This window comes from Panthera tigris, chromosome D4, assembly GCF_018350195.1.
Source record: "Panthera tigris isolate Pti1 chromosome D4, P.tigris_Pti1_mat1.1, whole genome shotgun sequence".
Lineage (NCBI taxonomy): Eukaryota > Metazoa > Chordata > Mammalia > Carnivora > Felidae > Panthera > Panthera tigris.
This window is the reverse complement of record NC_056672.1, coordinates 28403761-28417124: the sequence shown is the minus strand read 5'-3', so window position 1 is coordinate 28417124 and position 13364 is coordinate 28403761. Positions and strand designations below refer to the sequence as shown.

Sequence of the window (13364 nt, the reverse complement as noted above, 5' to 3'; positions counted from 1 at the left end):
ATTTCATTAATGATCATTGATGTTGAGCATCTTTTCATGTGTCTGTTAGCCATCTGGATGTCTTCTTTGGAGAAAGGTCTGTTCATGTCTTCTGCCCGTTTTTTAAGTGGATAATTTGTTTTTTGGGGGTTGAGTTGTATCAGTTCCGTATATATTTTAGATATTAACCCTTTATTGGATATGTCATTTATAAATGTCTTCTCCCAGAGAGACAATGGATCTTTGAGGAACTGAAAAAAATCAGGAAAATTTAACTCCAGGAGATTCAATCAGTAAGTAATTCTGAACAGGATTTGGACTCGGTGCGAAATTAGGAATAAGTAACAGGGTTGTTTATACAGCCTTCTGGGCTCTGAATCCCCTTCTCCGGTGACGAGAACGTCTGTCTCCTGGCGCAGGGAGGGCGCCTGCCACAGGGAGAGTTCTTTCCTGCTTTCAGGGGAATGGGGGAGGGTCTGAGTGTCTTAAGTAATTTTTATTTATAATAATCAAAATGCCAAAGTGGCACATTTCTGGCAGCTGCCGTTGGCCCCTACACCTTCATGGCGTGACCCTGGAAAAGCCCCTCCAACATGAAGGGCCCGCCTGGCTGTTCCTGCATAAGCAGCCGCTAGATGGCAGCCAGGCTGTAAAACCCGGAGGGATGTCAGGGGAAGTGAGCCTCAAAGTGGAATGCCTTCCTTGAAGGATACAACGACGACGTTTCCAGTTGCGCAAGATGAGAAACGTTCTGGAGACGGCTGGTGGTGGCGGTGCACAGCAATGCCCACGTACCGGCTGCCTCTGGGCCGCGCAGGTACATATGGCTAAAATGAACAATCTTATTTTATGCTTCTTTTACCACAGTTTTTAAAAAATGAAGTTAAAAAAGATAAAGCTGAAACCTAAAATTATCCGGGAATATTTTAACTTGCGGAGGAATATGCAAGGTCGTCTGTTGTGTTTAGAGAATCCAACAAAGCAGGGCTCCCAAAGAAGGGGAATGGGGATAGAAAAAATGATAGATTGCTGTTTTGGAAGAACTTGGTATTTCAGAAACAACTTTTAAAGTGGTTGCTGTAGGAAAAGAAGGTAAGAATTTTGTTTGGCATCTTTGTCTTTTGTTTGCTGTGAATCTTTTTTTTTTCCCCCCTGTTTGAATGCATACATGGGATAAAGGCCATAAAGACTTTGGATTCTTGAGGACTTAATCAGGCCAAATTGCTTATGAGGTTGTCTGATTCATGGTCCCTAGACATTTGCTGAGCACCTATCATGGGCATCAGCCTGGGGCTCATGACAGGGGCACAAGGTGGATGACAATGTACCTGCTCACAGAGCCAGTCATGGGGCTCAACTCCACAGCTGCCTGAAAAATTGGCCCTGGGGGGTTATTTTCAGGGATTGGAGCTGTATTTTGGGTGGCCACCTGAGAGCAAGATCAGACTTGATGTTTGCAGCCAAAGGTCACATGCTACTGAGGGGCTGGGGCCTCAACCCCCTCAGGCCTGGGACTTAGCAGCTTCCAGACACAGGCCAGGACAGGGACGGAGCACAGTCCCTGATGAACACCCTGGAGGAGGGAGAGGGAGGAGCCCCTAAAAGGGGATTTTAAGGAATGGTCGGGCCCCTGTCACAGGCACCTCTGGAAATGTGTGTGGCAGGAGCAGGAAATGAACCAGGGGACAGCTGCTAATCTCCCCAAACCCCAGCCTCAGTTGCTTGCTGGTTGTGACTGTTGCTCACAGGGCCAAGTCTTTGCTCCTAAGGAATGAAGAAGACTGTGGGCGTAGGGAGGAGGGGCAGGAAAGAAGTTCCACAAGTTTCTAGAGCAGAGTTTCCCCATAGATGGGGCTGTGAGGGACTGCTGTTTGGTGAGGGGGCCTGGCTGGTGCCCAAGGCTGTGACTCCAGCCTGTAGGGCTCCTGTCAGGGCAGAGAAGGGCCTAAGGCCAGCTCTGGGTAGATGATGTTCCTTGTCCTCCTGAAATCACAGAATTTACAACTGAAAGAGACTTACAGATGGTTTGCTTCAACTCAGTCTTGGGATCTGGAGACAAAGGGTTTAAGAGATTTAGACAAAATTGTGCCATCAATTACTAACAATTCAGACTAAGTGTCAGGCCATCTTCCCACACCTGGGGGCCTGTTATTCTCCTGTGCTAAGTATTTATATGGTAATGTAGTGTGTGTGTGTGTGTGTGTGTGTGTGTGTGTGTGTTGAGTGTACACTTATATGTGAATACTGTGAAAGTGTGTATGCATACGTGTGCATTTGTCTATAAATGTTTGTGTATGCATGTGTGTGTTGTGTGTGTGTGTGTTTTGTGTCTGTGTTTCATGAGTCAAGGGTTTTTCTGGCTCTAAAGACCTATTCTCATGGCCAAGAGCTGTGACCCTCACTGATTTATCCATGAGTGCCCATTTCCCACAGTCAGGGTGACTAATAGGACACCCCGAGAACTTTTTAAAAAAATATATGAATTTGTTAATTAACTGTTTACACACTTTATAATGCTTTTTTGCTACATTATCTTACCATATAACAGCTTTTATAATGTGAAGTTTTAGTAGGAATGGAAAGAAAATTCAATCTTCCTACCATGATGAAAGACAAAAATGATTAGTCAATATTATAGTTGATATTTTTGAAAACCTCCAGCTTCAAAACTCACTATTGGTAATACTGTAAGAATTTTGAAGATTTTTTTCAAATCTGGAAAACTTCTATCAAGTTAGATATTTTTTTCATACATAAGCTTTAGAATCTTCAGACATGTGAAGATTTCTCATCTAGTGACCTATTTTGAGTGTTCATTGATTGTTGACTCTCATTAACCACTCTATGGGGGTTTGTGTCCTTCATCTGGTTTGAGGGGCTGAGATCCTTTGCGGGCTCCCCTCGCTGGGGATGCATTTTGCTCTGGGCTCTTCTCCATATGAGACTCCCCTGCCACCTGGCTCAGGTCCCCGTTTCTCCAGCCTCCTCATGTCTCTGCATCTGGGAGCCTGCTGTCCAGCTGGGCCTTGCCCGCACTCCCATTGAGAAATGACTGGAAGACTTTATTGGTCAACAGGGGCAGTGAATAGTGAGGACCCCACGAAAGACCCTTCCATATAGAGAACACGCAGTCCTAGGACAAACATGCAAAACTGGTTATCTTCTAGAATGTTCCGATTGTTTCTCTTCGTGACATCTAACTTACGCCCACAAACTGGACAAAGTGCACTTGATTAGGTGTCATTCATCATTTTGGCAAGATGCTGTCCTGAAGATAAATACAAATAAATTTTACTACCTCAGTTCCCAAAGTGTGTAGTTTGAGCCTGTTTTCCAATAAAGATGAGCTTCTCATTTACTGACTCTGGAACCCTGAGCAGCCCTCCTGTGTGTCAGAGGTTCCCATACTTTGGGATTTTCATGGAATAGTAAAATTTCATGAAGAACATGGAGACTGAGACTTCGTTTTGCAAAGTAAGACTGCTTATAAAGAGCAAAGGGTACCAGGGTGTGTGGGGGGCTCAGTCGGTTAAATGTCTGACTCGATTTCAGCTCAGGTCTTGATCTCAAGGTTTCTGCAATTGAATCCCGTGTCCAGCTCTGTGCCGGGCTCTGTGCTGACAGTGCAGAGCCTGCTTGGGATTCTCTGTTTCCTTTTCTCTCTGCCCCTCTCCTGCTTCCTCTCTCTCTCTCTCTCTTTCAATATAAATAAATAAACATTAAAAAAAAAAAGAAGGGCAACAATTCCTATTTCTTTTGTCATCACAAAGCATGTTTAATTTTAATTACTTAAAGTAATTAATTTTATGTTAATTATTTAATTATTTATAATGTCACTTTAAAAGAGAAGAATAGATTGAAAAAATGAGGAAAGTTAGAGTCTGGGAATACTTGGCTATTTCTTTAAATTGAATAATTTAATCGTGGGCGAAAAAATAATCCAGTGGCTCTTATTTCTGTTTTCTAGATTTGTGACCAGTTTGTTCTGGGCAGTGAGGTTTTAAACTTCATTGTTATGCTTTTTCCAGAAAAAGTGGTGTATAGAAGTACAAAGAAAGCCCCACAGGCCCATTCCCATGATATATTTAGAGGCCATGTGGGTTCCATCACCTGATGCTATAAAACTCACCTCCTGTCCCACAGGCTGGACCTCACTTTGGGAAGCACAGTGATTCTGGCTGCTCTTGAAACGCGCTCACAGATCTCAGCGTTAGTAGGAAACCTGGAGTCATGCACATGTCAGACCACGGCCCTGTCATGAAACACAGGGGTCAGTCCGTCTCTGTTCCATAGACACGGGGATGGAGAATGGGAAGAACAGGTTTTAATCCCTGAGTATCCTGACACTTGCTGTCTAAACTTCCCATCCCTGTCCTTCCTTCCACATTACATAGAAGCCTGGAATCCTCATCCACGATAGCCACGTAAACATTTGTTAACACAGTTATCATGCTGCTTGCTGACATCTTTCATTTCCTGAAGACGAGCACAGTGGGAGACAAAACGATTGTGAGTCGGGATGGCCTAGGTCCCACCCAGCTTCTCCTGAGCTTCTGGCATTTGGAAGGATGGTTTGTCCTTCCATAAAGCCTGGCTTTTTATTGAAAGGCAAGAGCTCAAAGCCTGAATATTTGACTCTTATTTTCATCTCTCCTTTACTACACTTCCCAAGGCAATGGATGCTTCTGGTGAATCAAGGGTGGGTTGCATAAAATAAAGTCAATAAAAATGAACATAAGCCTTCCAAAAATGTTACCCTCATCACAGTTGAAATTGGAGGGCTGGGAGGAGAGGGGAGTGGGGAGTTACTGTTTCATGGGGACAGAGTTCAGTTTGAGATGAGGAATGTTCTGGAAATGGATGGTGGTGAGGGTTGCAACAATGTGACTGCACTAAATGAAAATGGTTAAAAGGGGTCAATTTTGTTATGCGTATTTCACCACAGTAAAAAGCAATTCAACTTGCTTCCCAGTGAGCAGGTGAGTGTGGGAAGTTGTTTCCCTCTCTCCTGGAAAAAGAACAAGCAACAAGTAGGGCACGATGGTGGCGTGTGGTCTCAGGAGGGCAGTGCTGACCTCCTGGGGTCCAGCTCCCTGGTGCAGTCCTGTGAGTGTGACCAGCCAGCTGGGACTTTCTGCTGCCCCACCTGTCTGGATCACAAGCTTTGAGCAAGCAGGGGTGCAGCAGGCTGTGTATCTTCCCTGCAACAGCATATCTCCTGTCCGGCCCCTGGAAATGCTTGTGCAGTGTGTAGATTGCCCTGTGGTGCCTGGAAAAGGCGGCTGTGGGCCCACATTTCACCTGTGTTCAACCCAAGCCCTGTGTGCCTGGGGCGGGATCTTCTCCTGTACAGATGATCATAGGCACCAAGCCTGACCTTTCTAGTAACACCATTTGGCACAGCTTGGATTGGATATTGCCCAGGCTGCTGGGATTCCTCTGAGCTCATTGAGCCTCCACTATGCGAGTCAGGAGGCATCAACTGAGAACAGTTCCCTTTGCAACAGGAAAGCATACAAGTCAGGTGGAGGAGACTAGAGGGTGGGGAAGTAGTCCAGACACAGGAACCCAAAGCTGAGCGCACGTGGCTGGTATGGCAAAAATGTCTTAACCCATTAAAGAGTCAGACATTTTCTTTTATTGTTTGTAAACCTTTATCCTTGTTAATGGCTGAGTAGAACTAGAAGAGAACTATCATATTTCACTATTCTTCTTAAAATAAAATGTGACTTGTAAGTACTCAAGTAAAATCTAGTCTCTTTGTTTCTTTAAGGAGCTTCTCCTCCCCATGCCTGTACAAGTGTTCTGGGGTCTTAGGGACAACTGTATTTGCTGCCCTTTGTCATTCCAGGATGTGTGACCTGATCATTTTGTGGCCAAAGGCAGTGCCTGGGAATCTTCCAGAGCCACCTGTTCTAGGCCCAAGCCATGCACAGCCTGAATGCAAGCAGACTCCTGCCCTTGGCCTTTGAGAACCCTCTGCCCTTTCCCAGTATTGGGGAGACCCTTCTCCCTTCTCGTCCATAGACAATGGACACTTCATACCTTGATGACAGTGACCTTAAAGGACATTTTCCTTTTGGGCCCTGGGATTAGGACACCCTTTTTCTCTCTTCAAAGCTTGGTGCTCAAGACTCTTGTGGACTCAGGAATTGTATTCAGGATGTCAAATGCTGAACAGTGACTCTGTCCTCTTTTTGTTCCTGCTATTCAAATCCTGATCTTCTGTGGGACAAAGATGTCCCTGACTGTAGAGGAGTCATGTCCCCAGAAAAGAAACATAAACCTGAAAATAACACTGACATTTCTGAAAGTATCACTGTCTTGTATGACATAGGTCTGCAGGCCACTACAGGGCCTCTCTCAACATCTGATACAGTCTCCCCTCAGCCCTGACAACCGCACCTCAGGACCTACTCTAAAAGAAATAACTCAGGAGTGGAGGAGTTTTCTGCTAGGAGAAGAAGTTGTGGTTCCTGGTTCGAGAAGGGAGGATGTCCCCATGAATCAGTGCAAGTCACAGACAAAGGAGGCACTTTCCAGAAATGTTGAATGGACACAATGGCAGAGGGTTAGAGACTGTGCCTGGGGTAATGGCATGGGGCCCCAGGGAAGACTGTGGTCCCTTGGTTGCTGTCCCCAGGACTGCAGCATAGAGCATTAGCTGTTGTCCTCTGCATTCTCTTTGATTATCTTTAATGACTGCCAGCCTTCAATCCCGGGGCTGGTACTACCATGTGGTGCTATGTGCTATGTGCTGGCTAGTGCAGAATTAATTCTATGAGAGAAGGTAGGTTGCTAATATTCTATCAACATGATGGTAATTTTTATCTTTATTTTCAAAGCTTCAGGACTCCTTCACATAGTTCCAGAGTTCTTGACCATGATTGTGCTGTACTGGTTATCAAATATTATGCTCTCAATTTTGAATTTAGAGGCCTTGATCATTAAACTTCTTTGTCTTCAGTGGACTTCATGGCTAACTGTCAGCTCACCTTTCCACACATCACTTCTGAGACAATCCTGGGTGATCTTGATAGTTGTTAACCAGCAGAGTGTGACCCCAAATCCAACAACCATAATGGGGGCCTCTCAGCCCTGGAACCTCTGGCAATCAGATGATACCCCTGGGTCCTGTCTCACAATAATGCTCTCAAATGTTTGAAATAAAATACATGTACTAACAAGGTAACTGGATATTGAAATATATTTATCAAAATATATCAATCAAATTGGGTAACATGATAATATGTGTACCTCCAGTGGGGGATCTTCTAAGTGTTCTAACTTCAAAATAGTGACAAGAGTAAATACTTTTATAAGATATCTAGAGCAACCATAATTGATATGAAATATCTGATTTCCTATGATGACAAAGTCATGGGTACTGTAAATATTACTCTGATTTGTTGGTGACATATATAGATGAAGGGAATGCTAATTTTTAGTCAAGAACGGTAAAAAGAATCATTTCTTCCCTACAAATTCATGGCCTTTGTCATGAATTGTATTCTGCCCCAAATTCATATGCTAAAGTCTAATGCCCAATGTGACCTTGTTTGGATATAAAGCATTTTAAGATGTAATTGATGTCAAATGAGGTGAGAGGGTCAGGTCCTAATATGATAGGTTGGTAACTTTGTAAGAACATGAACAGAAACAGATCTCTGTCTCTCTCAGTCTGTGTCTTCCCAGCTCACATAGCAAGGAAAGGCCATTTGAAGACACCACAAGAAGCTGGCCATGTACAAGACAGTAAGAGAGCTCTTACCATAAAGCCAATCCTCTATCACATTCAGCTTGAACTTTCAAGCCTCCAGAACTGTGAGAAATAAATTTCTATTATTTCAGCCAACCAGTCTGTGATATTTTGTTATGGTAGCCTGGCTAGCCAAAGACAGTTTAAGACAGGCTAAGACTAAGAAAGGACCCACCCCTATCTCCCTTCTTTGCTTCTAGACCTGTAAATAGAGTCTAGTCCCAACAGGCCCCTAAAGGTGAGGTATGAAGTGTGACCCATGAGGAGGTGCACTATACTCCAAAGGAACTACTCGAGTTTTCTAACTTATGTAACCAACTCTGGGGAACATGTATAAGAATGGATCTTAAGGGAGTGAGGCAGTGGGAAGAAGAACATAAACTTGGATAAGAATGAATTCATTGATGTGAATTCATATCTCTTCTCCCTAAGAAGAGGTTCTGCATTTAATGTTGCAGCTTGGGTCTAGCAGTTTGTTTGGTTGGTTGTGATACATGGACCAAAAGGTCCATAGTGAGTGAGTTGGAAATGCCGGACCTGCCCTAGTTTAATGTAGAGGCAGGGATTCACAGGTATAGGAAGGTTGGAATGTTAGATTGGATTTATCACTTAAGACATTCACACCCACACTGGGAGGATGCAGAAGACATATTTTTACCACCTTGTGAGAAATGAATTTGTGATAGGCCCAGTGGCAACACTCAGCAGCCCAAGGCAGGGCCGGTGCCATCACTGTGATGGACAGCAGAGTCAGAGCAGCAATCAGAATTGTCTGCCTCATGCACACCTGTGGTGTTGGCTGGTTGATCACAGTGTTCCTAGAACTAAAATAGATAAAAAGACTGCTAAATTTTAATGAAGCAGAAAAATTCCAAGTCAAGTGAACAAGAAACTACCCTGAATCACAAAACAGAAGATAATACCTCTCAATCAATTCCCAGACTTGAGTCAGTTTATAGACCCAGAACCCTTGAATGAAGGGGAGTCTAGGTCCCCCTAAGGAAGGACACTGGTACACTACCAAAAATTACCCTGTTTATCTTTCTACCAGCTATCCCCAATGTACCTATGGCATTTTACCAGGATAACTCTACATTGGAAATAATTAGACCTTCCAGGGACTGCTAGACACTCTGAATTGGCACTAATTCCAGACCTCAAATATCACCATGGTCCAATAGAGTATAGGCTCATGGAAGTCAGGCAATCAATGGGGTTTTGCACAGTTCCATTTCCCATTGGGCCTGATAGGTCTTGAAACCATCCTGTGGTTATTTCCCTGGTGCTAGAATGCATAACTGAAATAGATATATATAGCCATATATCTGGCAGAATCCCCACATTGGTTCCCTGACAGGAAGTGAGGATGATTATGGTGGGAGAGTCAAGTCGAAGCCACCAGAACTGCCTCTACCTGAGAAAACAACCAAAAGCAACATCACATTCCTGGAGAGGTTGCAGCGATTAGTGCCACCACCAAGTAATTTAAGGGTGCAGGTGTGGTAATTCCCACCACGTCCCTATCTGCCTCTCCTATTTGGCCTGTGGAGAAGACAGATGTATTTTGGAGAACATGGGTTATCATAAGCTTAACTACGTGGTGGCTTTAGTTGCAATGAAAACCAAATGTGCTTGCATTAGTTGAGCAAATTAACACTACTCCTGGTATTGGTGAGCATCTTTGATCTGGCCAAATGCCCTTTTTCTAATCCCTGTCATAAGACCAACCAGAAGCAGCTTGCTTTTAGCTAGAAAGGTCAGCAATACACTAAGTGTGTCCTACCTAAGGGATGTGTACACTTTCCAGTCCTATGTCATAATATAGTTTCCTTGGATCATGATTACCCCTCCTTTCCAGAAGATACCGCTGTGGTCCATTACACCTGTGACATTATGTTGATTGGACCTCTGAGCAAGAAGTAGCAACTTCTCCAGACATATTCATAAGACTTTTATGTGTTAGAGGATGGGAAATAAATCAGACAAAAAATAAAGAACCTCTACTTCAGTGAAATTTCTGGCTGTCCAGTGGTATGGGGCAGGGTGAGATATCACACCTAAGGGGAAGGATAAGTTGTTGCTTTTTTTTACAACCAAAACAGAGGTACAAGGTTACCTTTGGATTTTAGAGGCAACATATTCCTCATTTGGATATGTTACTCCAGCCTATTTGCTGAGTGACCCAAAATACTGCTTCTGTGAGTGAGGTAAGAATAAGGTTCAGTTGCTATTCAGGCCACTTGGCCACTTGGGTCGCATCCAATGGTGCTTGAAGCATCAGTGGCAGATAGGGGTGCTCTTTGGAACTTTTGCCAGTCCCCTATAGGTGAATCACAGCACAGACCCTGAGGATTTTAGAGGAGAGCCCTACTCTCCTTTTGATAAGTAGGTCTTGGTCTACCTTATCATGCCTTAGTAGAGACTGAAAGTTTAACCACAGGTCATTAGATTACAGTGGGACCTGGGATGCCTATCATTCATGGATGTTATCTGATGCACCAAGCCATAAAGTTGGACATGCACATCAACACTCCATCAGATGGAAGTGGTATGTGCACAATCAGGCCTAAGTAGGCCCTGAAGGCACAAGTAGGTTATTTACCTTAGGAAGGGACCCAAATGCCCATGTACCCAACCTCTGCCTTCTCTTTCCAACCTGCACTTATGGCCTCACTGAGATCTCTCTATAGTCTGTTGGTAGAGAAAGAGAAGACTGAGGTTTAGTTTACAATTGGTTCTCTATGATGGACAAGCACCACCCAAAAATAGACAACTGTAGCACCGAAGCTCCTTTGGGACATATTTGAACAGTGGGGAAGGGAGATCCTATCTGTGGACAGAACTTCTAGTGGTGCATGTAGTTTTTCCCTTTGCTTGGAAGGAGAAATGGCCAGACATGGGATTATATTCTGACTCATGAGCTTGGCTGATGGTTTAGTAGGATGACCAGAGACTTGGAAGGACCATGATTTGATAAATGGCCCCAAGGAAATTTAGGGAAAAGGTATGTGGGTAAACCTCTCTTAATGGGTAGAAAATATGAAGATATCTGTGTCTCATGTGAATGCTTACCAAAGGGTGAACTCAGCAGAGGAGGATTTTAATAGGAGGAGTGGGTAAGATGACCTGTTCTATGAATAGCATTCAGCTTCTTTCCCCAGCTACCCCATTCATTGCCCAACAGGCCCATGAACAAAGTGGCCACGGTGGCAGGGATGGAGGTTGTGCATGGGCTCAGCAACATGGACTTCTACTCACAAAGGTAACCTGGCCATGGACACTGCTGAGTGCCCAATCTGCTGGCAGCAGAGACCAACACTGAGTCCCTGATATGACACCATTCTCCAGGGTGATCAGCCAGCTACATGGTGGCAGGTTGATTACATTGGACCACATCTGTCATGGAATGGGCAGTCTTCTGTTCTTCCTGGAACAGTCTGAATACAGCAGATTTGCCTTCCTTGCACAAAATGCTTCTGCCAAAACTACCATCCATGGATTTGTAGAATGCCTTATCCATGGTCATGGTATTACACACAGCATTTCTGTGTTCAAGGACCACACTTTGCAGCCAATGAAGTGCAGTAATGGTCCCATGCTCACGGAACTCATTGGTATTATGTTCCCTGCCATCCAGAACAGCTGGCTTGATAGAATGGTGGAATGACCTTTTGAAGGCTCAATTACAGTGCCAACATGGTGGCAATACATTTAAAGCTAAGGTAAGGTTCTCTAGGAGTTTGTATGTGGTGTGAATAAGCATCCAATATGGTGCTTTTTCCCCAACAAACAAGATAAAAAGGTCTGAGAATTAAGGGGTGGAAATGGAAATGGCACCACTCACTATTACCTCTAGTGACCTACTAGTAAATTTTTGTTTATTGTTCTTATAACCTTACGCTCTTCTGGCCTAGATATCTTAGTTTAAGAAGAAAATAGTGAAGCCACACAACAGTGAAGCTATTGGTGTGGAAGTTAATACTACCTCCCAGCCACTTTGGGTTCCTCATGCCTCTGAGTCAACAGGTAAAGAAGGAGCTCATTCGTGTGAATGTTCCTTACTTGCTACTCCACAGTGGAGGTAAGGAAGGGTATGTCTGGAATACAAGAGATCTCTCTGGGTGGCCTATGATTAAGGTCAGTGGAAAATTACAACAGTCCAATCTAGGCAGGACTAATAATGGCCTGGACCCATAAGAGATGAAGGTTAGGGTCACCATATCGTGTAAAGAACCACAACTAGCTCAGGTGCAAACTGAAGGTTAAGGAAATACAGAATGCCTAATGGAAGAAAGTAGTTATAAATACCAGCTATGTAGGACCACGTGACCAGTGCCAGTGATAGAGACTGTAATTGTCATGAGCATTTCCTTTCTATTTTGTTATGAATACATTTCTGTTTGTGTATATGTGTGTGAGCATGGAATATTAAAATTTAATTTAATTTAATTTTTGAGAGAGAGAGCGAGGGAGCAAGTGTGGGAGTGGGGCAGAAGAAGAGAGAGAGAGAGAATCCCACAACCCTGGGATCATGACCTGAACTGAAATCGAGAGTCGGTCACTGGACTCAACCAGCCTCCCCTTTAATTTTTATTTTAATTCCAGTATAATTAGCATACAGTGTTATATTAGTTTCAGGAGTACAATATAGAGATTCAACAATTCTGTATATTACTCAGTGCTCATCAAGATGAGTGTACTCTTAATCCCATTTACCTATTTGACCCATCCTCCGCACCCTCCTCTCCTCTGGTAACCATCTCTTTGTTCTTTATAGTTAAGAATCTTTTTGGGGGGATTGCCTCTTTTTTCCCCCTTTGTTCATTTGTTTGGTTTCTTAAATTCCACATATGAGTGAAATCATGTAGTATTTGTCTTTCTCTGACTGTCTTATTTTGCTTAGCATTATACTCTATAGCTCTATCCATGTTGTTGTAAATGACAAGATTTCATTCTTTTTTAATGGCTCAATATATTATGACTTAATATATACATATCTTGAGTCATATATGTATATATATATACACACATCCATATATATAAGTTTGTATTTATACATATTATGTATGTATGTATTTATATACATATTATAAATATATATATAAAATAGAAGCAGCCCAAGTGTCCACTGATAGGTGAACGGATAAAGAAGATGCAGTACACAACAGTGCATGAGTGTTTTTTTTTCTCCACATCCTCATTAACGCTGGTGGTTTCTTGTGTTTTTGATTTCAGTCATTCTGGTAAGTTGTGAGGTGATATCTCCTTGTAGCTTTGATTTGCATTTCCCTGATGATGAGAGATGTTGAGCATTTTTCCATGTCTGTTGACCAGTTGAATGTCTTCTTTGGAGAAATGTCTGTTCATGTCTTCTGCCCATTTTTTAAATCAGATTATTTGTTATTTGGGTGTTGAGTTCTGTAGGCTTTTTATATATTTTGGATACTAAGCCTTTACTGGATATGTCATTTGCAAATATCTTCTCCAATTCCATAGATTGCCTATTAGTTTTGTTGATTGTTTGCTTTGCTGTGCAGAAGATTTTATTTTGATGTAGTCCCAATAGTTTATTCTTGCTTTTGTTTCCCTTGCCTCAGGTGTCATATGTAAAAATGTCAGTGAAATT

At 43.1% G+C, this 13364-nt stretch overlaps 1 pseudogene; it reads left to right on the top strand.

Moving 5' to 3' along the window:
- The first annotated feature begins 672 nt into the window (after nt 1–672).
- The window catches only part of LOC102952559, a 28101-nt pseudogene continuing 15409 nt past the window's right edge, over nt 673–13364 (top strand).